This window comes from Mauremys reevesii, linkage group 22, assembly GCF_016161935.1.
Source record: "Mauremys reevesii isolate NIE-2019 linkage group 22, ASM1616193v1, whole genome shotgun sequence".
NCBI classification, from domain to species: domain Eukaryota; kingdom Metazoa; phylum Chordata; order Testudines; family Geoemydidae; genus Mauremys; species Mauremys reevesii.
Window position 1 is genome coordinate 18,847,726 of NC_052644.1, and position 12,188 is coordinate 18,859,913.

Sequence of the window (12,188 nt, forward strand, 5' to 3'; positions counted from 1 at the left end):
ACCCCAGGAGTCCATGGGGGGGTTGGAGAAGGGTGGGAATCTGGGTGGGGGGGGTTCCGGTGGGGGGGGCTCCCCCAGATCTGATTCAGTGTCTGGGATCCCCCCAGTGCATTTGGGGGTGGGAGGCAGAGGATCCAAATGCCCCAGATTCCCCAGCTGCCCCCCCCCCCCCGGGGCTCTGTCTCAGGCCCTGAGCTCATCGGGCGTCCCGCCCTCCCTGCGGTGGGGCAGTGGGGGGGGAGCTGCACGGCGCGGCGCTGGGGGGCAGCCCAGGGCTTTGGGGTGGCCTCGGCGTCATGTCTCAGGCTGGCCACAAACCCGCCAGGGCCGGGCAGCCCGGGCCACGGAGAGGGGAGAGGCAGCCACAAGGCCCTGGCAGGGTCAGCGGGGGGGGGGGGGGGGCTCCTGGCTACCAAAGCCCCACCTCTCCCCGCAGGGGGCGCTGTGGGACGGCCGGGGGGGGGGTGTTGTCAGTTGCATTTCCACGGCGGGAAGATCCCCGGTCGGGAACGGGGCAGGAATCGGGGGGCCCGGGGGGGGTGGGGGGCAGGGGGCGAATCAGGGGGGCCGGGAGGGAATCGAGGGGCTCCGGCGTCAAAGGACGAACATAGTAAGACAGGAGTCGGGCTGGTTAACACACAACAGCAAAGTGAGTGTCCCTTGGGGTCTAGCTCGGGGGTGGGCAAACAATGGCCCGGGGGCGCATCTGGCCCTTCAGACGTTTGAATCCGGCCCCCGAGCTCTCGCCGGGGAGTGGGGTCCGGGGCTTGTCCTGCTCCGCTTGGCTCCCGGAAGCAGCGGCACGTCCCCCCTGCGGCTCCCAGGTGTAGGGGCAGCCAGGGAGCTCCGCATGCTGCCCCCACCCCAAGCGCCTGCGGACGGGGCAGGGAGCAGAGCCGCTTGGCCGTGCCTCTGCGTAGGAGCCGGAGAAGGGACGTGCCGCTGCTTCCGGGAGCTGCTTGAGTAAGCGCCACCCAGAGCCTGCACCCCAACCTCCTGCACCCCAACCCCCCAGCCCTGGTCCCCCTCCCGCCCTCCAAACCCCTCGGTCCCAGCCTGGAGCAACCTCCTGCACCCCAAACCCTCATCCCCAGCCCCACCCCCGAGCCCACCCCCCAGCTGGAGCCCTAACCCCCCCTGCACTCCAACCCCCTGCCACAGCCCGGAGCCCCCTCCCACACCCTGAACTCCTCGTTTCTGGCCCCATCCCAGAGCCCGCACCCCAACCCCCAATTTCGTGAGCATTCATGGCCCGCCGTACAATCTCCAGACCCAGATGTGGCCCTCGGGCCAAAAAGGTTGCCCACCCCTGGTCTAGTGGGTTAGAGCAGGCGGGGGCTGGGAGCCAGGACTCCTGGGTTCTCTCCCTGGCTTGGGGAGGGGAGTAGGGTCTAGTGGTTAGAGCAGGAGGGGGCTGGGAGCCAGGACTCCTGGGTTCTCTCCCTGGCTCGGGGAGGGGAGTAGGGTCTAGTGGTTAGAGCAGGAGGGGGCTGGGAGCCAGGACTCCTGGGTTCTCTCCCTGGCTCGGGGAGGGGAGCAGGGTCTAGTGGTTAGAGCAGGAGGGGGCTGGGGCTGGGGGGTTGGGGTTCGCTCCCTGCCTCTCCTGGAACTCAGTTCCCCCACCTGCGTCCAATCTTTCCCAGCCACCAGATCCCAGCGTGAAATGACCCAGATCAGCCAGAACGACTCATCGGAGCCAGGAGGGCAGCGCCCGCCCGCCCTGCCCGCCAGACGCTGCCGGCTTCCCCCGGCCTGTCTGGGATTCCCCCGGCCCCGCCTCTGCCCGCAGGGCCGGAGCCACGGAGCGGCCTGGGTCTGCCCCGGGGGCCCGATCCCCGGCCCTGCCCCTCCTTGCTGCCTCGTGTGCCAGGAGCCCCCGCCCGGAGCCAGCTACCTCCCCGGGCTCCCCTCGCCTGGTCACCCCCCTCTCTGTACAGCCCCTGCCCCTTCCCCCCGCCCCCTACAGCCCCGCCCCGTCCCCGCCCCGTACAGCCCCCACCCCCTACAGCCCCGTCCCCGTCCCCCCGCCCCAGCCAGCCCCCTCCCGGTACAGCCCCCACCCCCTACAGCCCCTGCCCCGTCCCCCCGCCCCGTACAGCCCTGTCCCCGTATAGCCCCCCCGGGCTCCCCGCGCCTGGTCACCCCCCTCCCTGGACAGCCCCGGCCCCTTCCCCGCCCCTACAGCCCCGTCCCCCGCCCCGTACAGCCCCCACCCCTACAGCCCCGTCCCCGTCACCCCGCCCCATACAGCCCCTCCTGTACAGCCCCACCCCTACAGCCCCTGCCCCGTCCCCTGCCCCGTACAGCCCCACCCCTACAGCCCCTGCCCCGTCCCCCGCCCCGTACAGCCCCTCCCTGTACAGCCCCTGCCCCATCACCTCACCCCATACAGCCCCATCCCCGTATAGCGCCCCGGGCACCCCTTTCCTGGTCATCCCCTCCCTGTACAGCCCCGACCCCGTCACCCTGCCCCATCACCCCGCCCCATACAGCCCCATCCCCGTCCCCACCCTGTACAGCCCCACCCCTACAGCCCCACCCCGTCACTCCGCCCCATACAGCCCCGTCCCGTATAGCCCCGGGCATCCCTTGCCTGGCCATCCCCTCAATGTACAGCCCCACCCCATCACCCTGCCCCGTCCCCTCACCTCATACAGCCCCGTCCCCGTCCCCCTGCCCCGTACAGCCCCTGCCCCGTATAGCCCTGACCCGTATAGCCCCCAGGCACCCCTTGCCTGGTCACCCCGTCCCATCACCCTGCCCCATCACCCCACCCCATACAGCCCCTGCCTCATATATCCCAGTCCCTGTACAGCCCCTGAGCACCCCTTGCGTGGTCACCCCCTCCCGTACAGCCCCCACCCCATACAGCCCCGTCCCGTCCCCCTGCCCCGTACAGCCCTGACCCCGTATAGCCCCAGGCACCCCTTGCCTGGTCACCCCGTCCCGTCACCCTGCTCCATCACCCCACCCCATACCGCCCCCGCCCCGTACAGCCCCCAGGGCACCCGTTGCCGGGTCACCCCCCTCCCTGTACAGCCTTGGCAATTTCTTGCAAAGGATCCTGGGAGGAGTCCTCCAGGAAAGAACAGTGACCTCTGACCCCCCAGTGACCCCCTGACCTTGGGTGCATGACCCTCGACTTCCACATGACCTTTAACCTTCACCATGACCCCGATCTCTGGGCCTATAGCAGCAGGTGGATAGGCCCCATTGTGAACTCTGTACGTGACCCCTGCCCTCCTCATGACCCCTGACCCCTGCCGGACCGACACCCAGCTGAGCCAGGGTTCATTGACACAGTGGTTGAAACAGGAGAAGCTGCCTGGGCCCGTCTGTCTCGGGGCCCCCCCCCCGGGATCTGCCCCAGGATTCCCCCCAGCCCCTCTAATACCCACAATCCCGGGTGCTCACCCCCCGACAGCTCACCGGGCTCGCCAAAGGGAGGGGCTGGGGCACCCTCCCCCTTGCACACGTGGGGAAACTGAGGCACCCAACAAAGACGGGACCTGGCCAAGGTCACCCACTGGTGGGCTAGAACCCAGGAGTCCTGAGGCCCAGGCCGGTTCTTGGTCCACTAGGGCACAGGACCCATGAGACTGAGACACAGAGCAGGGCCCGGCCCCTCCAGCAGGGGGCAGCGCGCGCACGCACACACACACACACACACACACATGCCCAGCCAGGGGTGGGTAAACAGTTTGGCCTGAGGGCCACATCGGGGAATAGAAATTGTACGGCGGGCCATGAATGCTCACAAAATTGGGGTTGGGGTGCAGGCTCTGGGGTGGGGCTGGGGCTGAGGGGTTTGGGGTGCAGGAGGGTGCTCTGGGCTGGGACCGTGAGGTTTGGAGGGTGTGGGGGGGATCAGGCCTGGGGCAGGGGGTTGGGGCGTGGGGAGAGGCTCAGGGGTGCAGGCTCCAGGCAGCGCTTACCTCAAGCAGCTCCTGGAAGCTGTGTCATGTCCCTTCTGCTCCTACGCGGTGACGCGGCCAGGCGGTTCTGCGCCCTGCCCCGTCCGCAGGCACCGCCCCTGCAGCTCCCATTGGAGCGTGTAGGAGCCGGAGCAGGGCCGAGCTGTTTGGTGCCCAGCCCCTCCAGCAGGGGGCAGCAGGGACACACACACACACACACACACAGAGCAGGGCCCAGCCCCTCCAGCAGGGGGCAGCAGGGACACACACACACACACACACACACACACACAGAGCAGGGCCCAGCCCCTCCAGCAGGGGGCAGCAGGGACACACACACACACACACAGAGCAGGGCCCAGCCCCACCAGCAGGGGGCAGCAGGGACACACACACACACACACACACACACACAGAGCAGGGCCCAGCCCCTCCAGCAGGGGGCGGCAGGGACACACACACACACACACACACACACACACAGAGCAGGGCCCAGCCCCTCCAGCAGGGGGCGGCAGGGACACACACACACACACACACACACACACGCGGCGCGTGTCCGTGCTCCAGGCTGCCGCGGTGCGTGTGTGTGTCAGTGTCTCCGTGTGGATCACTGCCCCCTCTGTCTGTGCGTCCGCGCTCCCACCTCCGGCTGCCCGTGCGCCCAGCCAGACCGCAGCCCGGGCCCGGTGCCAGCCCCACCGCACTGCGGCTGCCTGGGCTTGCCGTGACACGGGGCGTTTGCGTCAAAGGCTGGCCCCACGCAGGGGGACCCCGGCTTCCTGTGTACTCAGCGGGTGTGTGTGTGTGTGTGTGTGTGTGAGAGAGAGTGTGTGAGTGTGCGCGCAGACGGGCGGGGGCGAGGATATGAACCATGTGTTTGTCTAAGCTCCAGCGCCGGCTCCGCCGCTGTCCCGGCTGCCCCAGGAATCTGTGTGTCAGGGCCGACCCGACACCTTTGTTATTTGAGCTGGGGGGTGGGGGGGGGGCTAGTAGGGGGCTGCGGGTCGGGAGGGAGGGGCACGGGCAGGGCTGGGCTAGCAGGGGCTGCAGGTCGGGAGTGAGGGGCACCGGCAGAGCTGGGGGGCCAGCAGGGGCTGCGGGTCAGGAGTGAGGGGCACCGGCAGAGCTGGGGGGCCAGCAGGGGGCTGGGGGTCAGGCGTGGGGGCTGGGTTGCCGGCCGGAGGCCTGTCTGACTCATACCTCTAAGCCAAACCTGGCTGGGCCAGTTGCCTGCACCTGCAGCTGCTTCCTGGTAATTGCCCCCCCTGGGGGGTGGTGCAAGACTGGACACCCCCCACCCGCCCCAGCCGGCCTGCGACGCCTGCATTCCAACCCTTGTGTCAGCGGAGACAGACACACACACACACCCCCGCCGCTGAGGAGCAGCCTCCCCCAACCCAGCACAGCCGTGTGTGTGTGTGTGTGTGTGTGTGTGTGTGTGTGTGTGTGTGTGTGTGTGTGTGTGTGTGTGTGTGTGTGTGTGTGTTCCTGCCACCCCCTGCTGGAGGGGCTGGGCCCCGCTCTCTGGGGATGTGTCAAGTCACCGGCCCTGCGCCGTGTGGGTGGGTCCTGGATTCGTGCGGCGGGGGGTGCCTGAGTCCATGGGGCTTGTGCACTGCCCGTGCGAGGTTCCCGTACGGCACGGGCGTTGGTGATGTCACAGGGGCAGGGTGGGGTGTGCTGTAGTGATAATATTGCATCGGAGCCTCGGACGGCATCACATTCGGCTGCACTGTGGCAAATATTCTGTGGTGTGATACTGCGATGCCTTGCGCTGTGGTCTCTCGCGTTCGATTGTCCTGCGTTATCGCCTGGCGTGGCCTTGCGTTCCTGCCTCCTCCCACCTGCTCTCTTGCAGTTCAGTGCGTTACGTTCTGTTGCACCGTATCGCAATAGACATTTCGTTGCGGTTTTGCCTGGTGGCGCTTTATATTATGGGACATTTTCCTCACACATTTTACTGCGTGACTTCCGATTGCATTGCACGCGCAGTGTGTCGCGGTTTTCCCGGGGGTAGCAGTGCTTTTCCGGCGCTCTCGCATTCTCTTCGCGGACGTAATTTGCCTCTGCATTCGATGTCAGACTCTGTGGCGCTCTCTGGCCTGGGCGTTATCGCCTGCCAGAGCGCTGTGTTCACCTCCGTTTTCTCTGTCCCGTTTCATGGCATTGCCGGCTATTGCAGGGGTCGGCAACCTACGGCACGCGTGCCAAAGGTGGCACGCGAGCCAATTTTTGACGGCACGTGGGGCAGGCTGAGCCACTCAGCTCACCGCCGCTCTGGGGTTCCGGCTGCTGGCCCCTTACCAGCTGGGGTCCCCGCCGCAGCCCCACTCACCTTGCTTCCAGCACAGGCCCCCTGCCAGACAGGATCCAGGCCTCCGGCCCTGCTCTGCCCTACCAGCCGCCAGCTCCACTCACCTCAGCTGCCGATCTGGGGTCCCAGCCAGGGCCGCCCGGGGGGGGAGCAAGTGGGGAATTTGCCTCAGGCCCCGGGCCCCACAGGGGCCCCCACGAGAATACAGTATTCTATAGTATTGCAACTTTTTCTTATGGAAGGGGCCCCCAAAATTGCTTTGCCCCCGGCCCCCTGAATCCTGTGGGTGGCCCTGCTGCCAGCCGGTTATCAACATAACTCAGGAGCCTGTGTGCAGCTTAAAGTATCCAAATACCTGCCGCCAGACATTGGAAAACTCAGCGAGGGCAAGGATCACACTAAACTAAGATCTGCATTTTAATTTAATTTTAAATAAAGCTTCTGAAACATTTTGAAAACCTTGTTTACTTGCCATATAACGGTAGTTTGGTTCTATATTATAGACTTACAGAGAGACCGTCTGAAAACCGTTCAAGTGCATTACCGGCAGGTGAAGCCTTCAATCAGCGCGTGGCCATGAGGACTCGGCACAGCGCCGCTGAGAGGTTGCCGACCCCTGGGCTAGTGCATTGCACTGGGTTGCATTCTCTGGCCCCATCGCGTGGCACGTTCTTGCCGGAGATTCGGCGCCACCCGGTTTCCTTGCCGCGCCCTGCGTCCGGTTGCCCTTTGTTGCGTTTGTGTGATTCGCTGGTGAGCTCGGCTTGGTTTTCTCTGCCTTGCACAATGACCCCAGCTGGGGCGACTCAGCCGACAAAGATTATTGAGAAACCCTTTGCGACATACCTGAATTTCCAGAGGGAAAAACCCTTCAGCTGGCACTGGGATATGCTGGGCTGCGGGGACGGGGCAGGGGTTCAGCAGCAGGCTCTGGGCTGCTGGGAGGGAGCTGAGGGCTCAGCAGGGGGCGCTGGGCTGTGGGGCGTGAGGCTGGGGGTCAGCAGGGGGCTCTGGGCTGCGGGAGTGAGGCTGGGGTCAGCAGGGGCTCTGGGCTGCTGGGAGGGGCTGGGGGCTCAGCAGGGGCACTGGGCTGTGGGAAGTGAGGCTGGGGTCAGGAGGGGCGCTGGGCTGTGGGAAGTGGGGCTGGGGGTCAGCAGGGGGCTCTGGGCTGCGGGGAGCGAGGCTGGGGGTCAGCAGGGGGCGCTGGGCTGTGGGGAGGGGTCAGGGGGCTCAGCAGGGGGCGCTGAGCTGCGGGGATCGGGGTGGGGGGCTTGGCCGGGGGTGCTGCGCTGGGCGATCGGGGGCCCCGGCAGTCCCAGCCCCAATGCTTCACGGCGGCCCTGGGGGGCGGGGGGGGGGGGTGTGACATAGGGGGAATTTTCTGTAATGTTTTGATGACGCCGGTGCTTGCCTCGGTTTCCCTTTGCACTTTGCACGGCTGCCCGGTGGGTGCCGAAGCCTTGAACGTTGCTCCTGGAGCCGCCCAGGAGACCTGGTGGGGGAGGCGGGGGTCACCCCGCTGCTTTGGGGGAATGACTGGCTGTGATGGGGGGTGGGTTGCTTCATACAGGCCCTGGAGGGGATCAGGTGGGGCTGGGAGGCCAGTTACGGTCCCAGGGCGGGATGGCTGCGGAAGATGCCCCACTGCAGGGGGGCAGGGGGGATTATAAAGCCAGGAGGGTGAGAGCAGGGGGGGCCGGGGCGAGGAGGGAAGAGGCATAGGCCTAATGCCTTGGCGGAGAGGCACCCCGGGAAACCACCACCAGCCCTGCCACTGGGGGGCGCCGGCGGAGACTGAATGGGGAGCGGGGCCTTAAAGCCCTGGGGGAAATGCCCAGGGAGCCTTGGGGGCGAAAGGCCGGGTCTCCAGCCGCGTCAGAGCGAGAGGAGCTCAAATCCACCGGGCAGATACAGAGCCCCCCAGGTGCCGGATCTGGGGAGTCCCCTGAGGGCTGAGCGAGGGGCGCCGGAGCCGGAGCCCCAAGGGAGCTGGGATAAGGGCTGTCCTAAGGGGGGGAGAGGAGACGGAGCCGCAGCTGGGGGCCGTGGCCGCGTGGCTGGCTAGTGCCCCCAATCTGTGCCAGTCCAAGGCCAGGCGGATCCTGGAGCTGGGCCCTGGGCCAGCCTCCCACGGGCCCGGATTCGCCCCAGGGAGCTGCGGGGAGGGGGGGGGGCTGTCTCGGAGTTGTGGAGGCCACTGGCCTGCCCCATGGAAGCGTGTGGGGCCTCTGCCAGCTGGGGGGGAGGGGGTTGGACGAGTGCCCTGAACTGATTGTGCTTGGAATAACCCTCCCCCCGATACCCTCCAACATCCCCTCATCTGCCTCTCACTTCCCCCCACCTCACCCCGCCCCCCCCAGGGGAGTTAGCCTGTGATGAAGTGGGAACCCCCTGTCTCATGAGGCCACCGCGTGCCTCAGTTTCCCTCTAGACTGGATGGGGGAGGGGCGTGGGAGGGTTAGAAAGCTGCTGTGGGGCAGAGAAGGGGAGGGGGAGCCCTCGGGAGTGTGGTTGGGGGGGAAGGAGCGAGAACCCCAAGTCTGACGCTGCCCCGAGCCAAAGGCTCCGTCCATGGCTCTGGCCAGCAAGTTTCTAATGGCACCAAGGGTGGACTGGGGGCGAAGTGCCACCCCCCAGCCGCGGCCGGGAGGGAGGGGCACCGGCAGAGCTGCAGTTGCACCCCCCAGCAAAGGCGGCATGGAGGCGCCTTACCTCCCCCCCCAGCCCCGAGCCGGGGAAGGGGGCTCGGAGTTACTAAGGAAACAGCCGCTGCTGTGAAAACCAGGGGCCCTGAGGGCAAAATACCGGGGGTGGGGGGGGGCAGGGGGCACTGAGCACAGAACACAACAACACACAAAGCCCTGCTACACTCGCACAACACACAACACACACACAGCCCTGCTACACTCGCACAACAACCTAGCTGCACACCGACACAACAACACAACAGGCACACAACATGCAACACACACAACCTGTCACACTCACACAACAACCCACCTACACACCGACAACCACACAACAGGCATGCAACACACAACAACACACACAACCATGCTGCTACACTCACACAACAACTCAGCTACATACAGACACAACCACTCTACAATAGGCACCCAAAATGCAACAAGCAACACCATGCATTCACCACACACAGCCCTGCTACACTCACAACAACCCACCTACACAGAGACACAACATAATAATAGGGACACCACACACACCCAACACAATTCTGCTACACTCACACAACATCCAGATACACACAGACACAACCACAAACAATAGGCATGCAACACACAATACCACACACCCAACACACACAAAGCTCTGCAACACTCACACAACAACCCAGCTACACACAGAACAACAACACAATAGGCACACAGCACGCAACACACACAGCCTAGCTATGCACACAAAACAGCAACCCAAAACCCACACAACCTGGCCTATGCACCCAAACCAGACACAGCCCAGCTACACACATAACTCACACCACACACACAACACATGCAACACAACAGAACATACAACACATCTACACTCACACAATAATACACAACACAACACACACACACAGAGCCCAAGGAGACGATGCTTTTCTGGAAGATACGTTAGTTAAACACCTGTTGTTGAATTCACCAGAGGGGTGTGTGGGTGAAATGTAACAGCCTGTGCAAGACAGGAGGACAGACTAATCTAGCGGTCTCTGCTGGCCTCAACACACACACACACACACACACACACACACACACACACACACACACACACACACACACACACACCCGCAGGACCCAGCCCCTCCAGCAGGGGAGGCAGGACACACACACACTGGCAGGGAGCAGGACACACACACACACAGCGCAGGGCCCAGCCAGGGCAGTAGGACACACACACACACACGCCATCAAACAGGCTCCCGGGGAAGACACTCTCCCCGAGTCGGCCCATCCCGAACCGTTTGGCTCATGCTCCCTGGCGCAGACCGGCCAGAGGCCAAGACCTTGGTGGCCTCTGAGAAGGTGACAGCTGCTGGGGCAGGACCCCAAGGCGGACTGAACCCCAAGGTGCAGTGGGCAAGGCCATGTGGTGGGCATTGTGTGTGCACCACGGCCTGTTAACACACTGTCCACTGCCTTGCAGTGAGCAGCCTGCAGAGCCATGCGGGGTGGGGGGGGCAGTGAGCAGGGGCTATACGGGCCGTGTGCAGGGCTGGGCAGTGTGTGCAGTGCATGTACGCGGCGTGGCTAACTGGGCAGGGTCTATAGCCTGGCCATGTGCAGGGACAGTGTGTGCGGCACAGCTACGCAGTGCAGAGAGCCATGCAATGTGCAGTGTGCAGAGCTGTGCAGGGTGCAGAGCTGTGCAGTGACAGTGAGCAAAGCCCTGAAGTGTAGCTATGCAGTGTGTATAGCCCTGCAGTGCGCAGTGTGTATAGCCTTGCAGTGAATCTATGCAGTGCACCGTACTGTGGTGTATCTATGCAGTGTGGATAGCCCTGCAGTGTATCTATGCAGTGTGTAGCCTTGCAGTTTGCAGTATGTATATACCTTGCAGCATATCTATGCAGTGTGTATAGCCTTGCAGTGTATCTCTGCAGTGCACTGTATTGTGGTGTGTCTATGCAGTGTGGATAGCACTGCAGTGTATCTACGCAGTGTGTAGCCTTGCAGTTTGCAGTATGTATATAGCCTTGCAGTGTACCTATGCAGTGAACAGAACCTTGCAGCGTATCTATACAGTGTGTAACCCTGCAGTGTATCTGTGTGGTGCACAGAGCCCTGCAGTGTGCATTATGTATAGTCCTGCAGTATAACAATGCAGTATGCAGAACTATGCAGTGTGTCTATGCAGTGTGCAGTGTTCATAGCCCTGCAGTGTGCGGTGTGTGTATATAGCCATGCAGTGCATCTATGCAGTGTGCAGAGCCCTGCAATGAATCTATGCAGTGTGCGAAGCTGTGCAGTGTACGTCTTCAGTGCACAGGGTGCACAACAGCGCAGTGGGCCCCCCGAGCCGTGTGTCTCTGTCCCAGTCCCCTAGCCATGCCCCTCTCCAGGCCCTGCCAGCCCCAGCCCTGCCCGCCTGCCCTGGGGCAGCTGGAGGTGTGGGGACGGCCCCGGGACTGCGACGCTCTCACCTTCCCCAGCCCGGTGTCAGGTGAGGCTGCACAGGCCTCGGGCGGGGAGCCAGGGCCAAGCCGCTTCCCCCGTCACCTTGGAGCTAAATATTTACCCTTCCAACGGCTGTTTTCCTTGGCACCAGCAAGCCCCCCCGCCCCCCCGCGCCCCAGCACCACATTCCTTCCCCGGCTTTGTCTTCACTTGTCCACGCAGGCAGATCCCAGCCTGGCAGCCCCCGCACCCTGCCCGGTGCCTCCAGCAACCCCAGTGCACAGGGGAACCCAACCCCTGCCCCCCCGAGTGACCCCGCCCTGGGACTGCACAGGGGGACTGATCCCCTCCCCCCACCCTGGGATACACAGGGGCCCCTGATCCCCACCCCCCAGCCCTGACCCCACCCTGGGCTACACAGGGGGCCCAGTCCCCATCCCTGGGACAGTGACCCGCAGCCCCTTGGAGGCTGGGCAGGATGTGACCGGTCCTGATGTCAGAGCTCTAGGGAGGGGGCGAGGGGGGGGGGGGCTGAACAGCTGATCCCAACATTTCAATTCCCTCTTCCCCTCCCCCCACAACACACACCTTGGCCTGGGGCTGAGACTGTCTGTCTGTCTGTCTGTCCTGAGTCACGCAGGGAAACCGACCGCCCAGCCCGGCTGCTGCTGCGTGTGGATGGGGCAGGAGGGAGAGTCCCGGCTCCAGGCACAGCCACACCCAGCCGGGCCTGCCCCCCCGGCCGGGATACATGTGCCCTGCCCCTCCCCAGCCCTGTACCCCCCGGCTGGGATACACATCCCCTGCCCTACCCCCAGCCCTGTACTCCACCACCCTGTA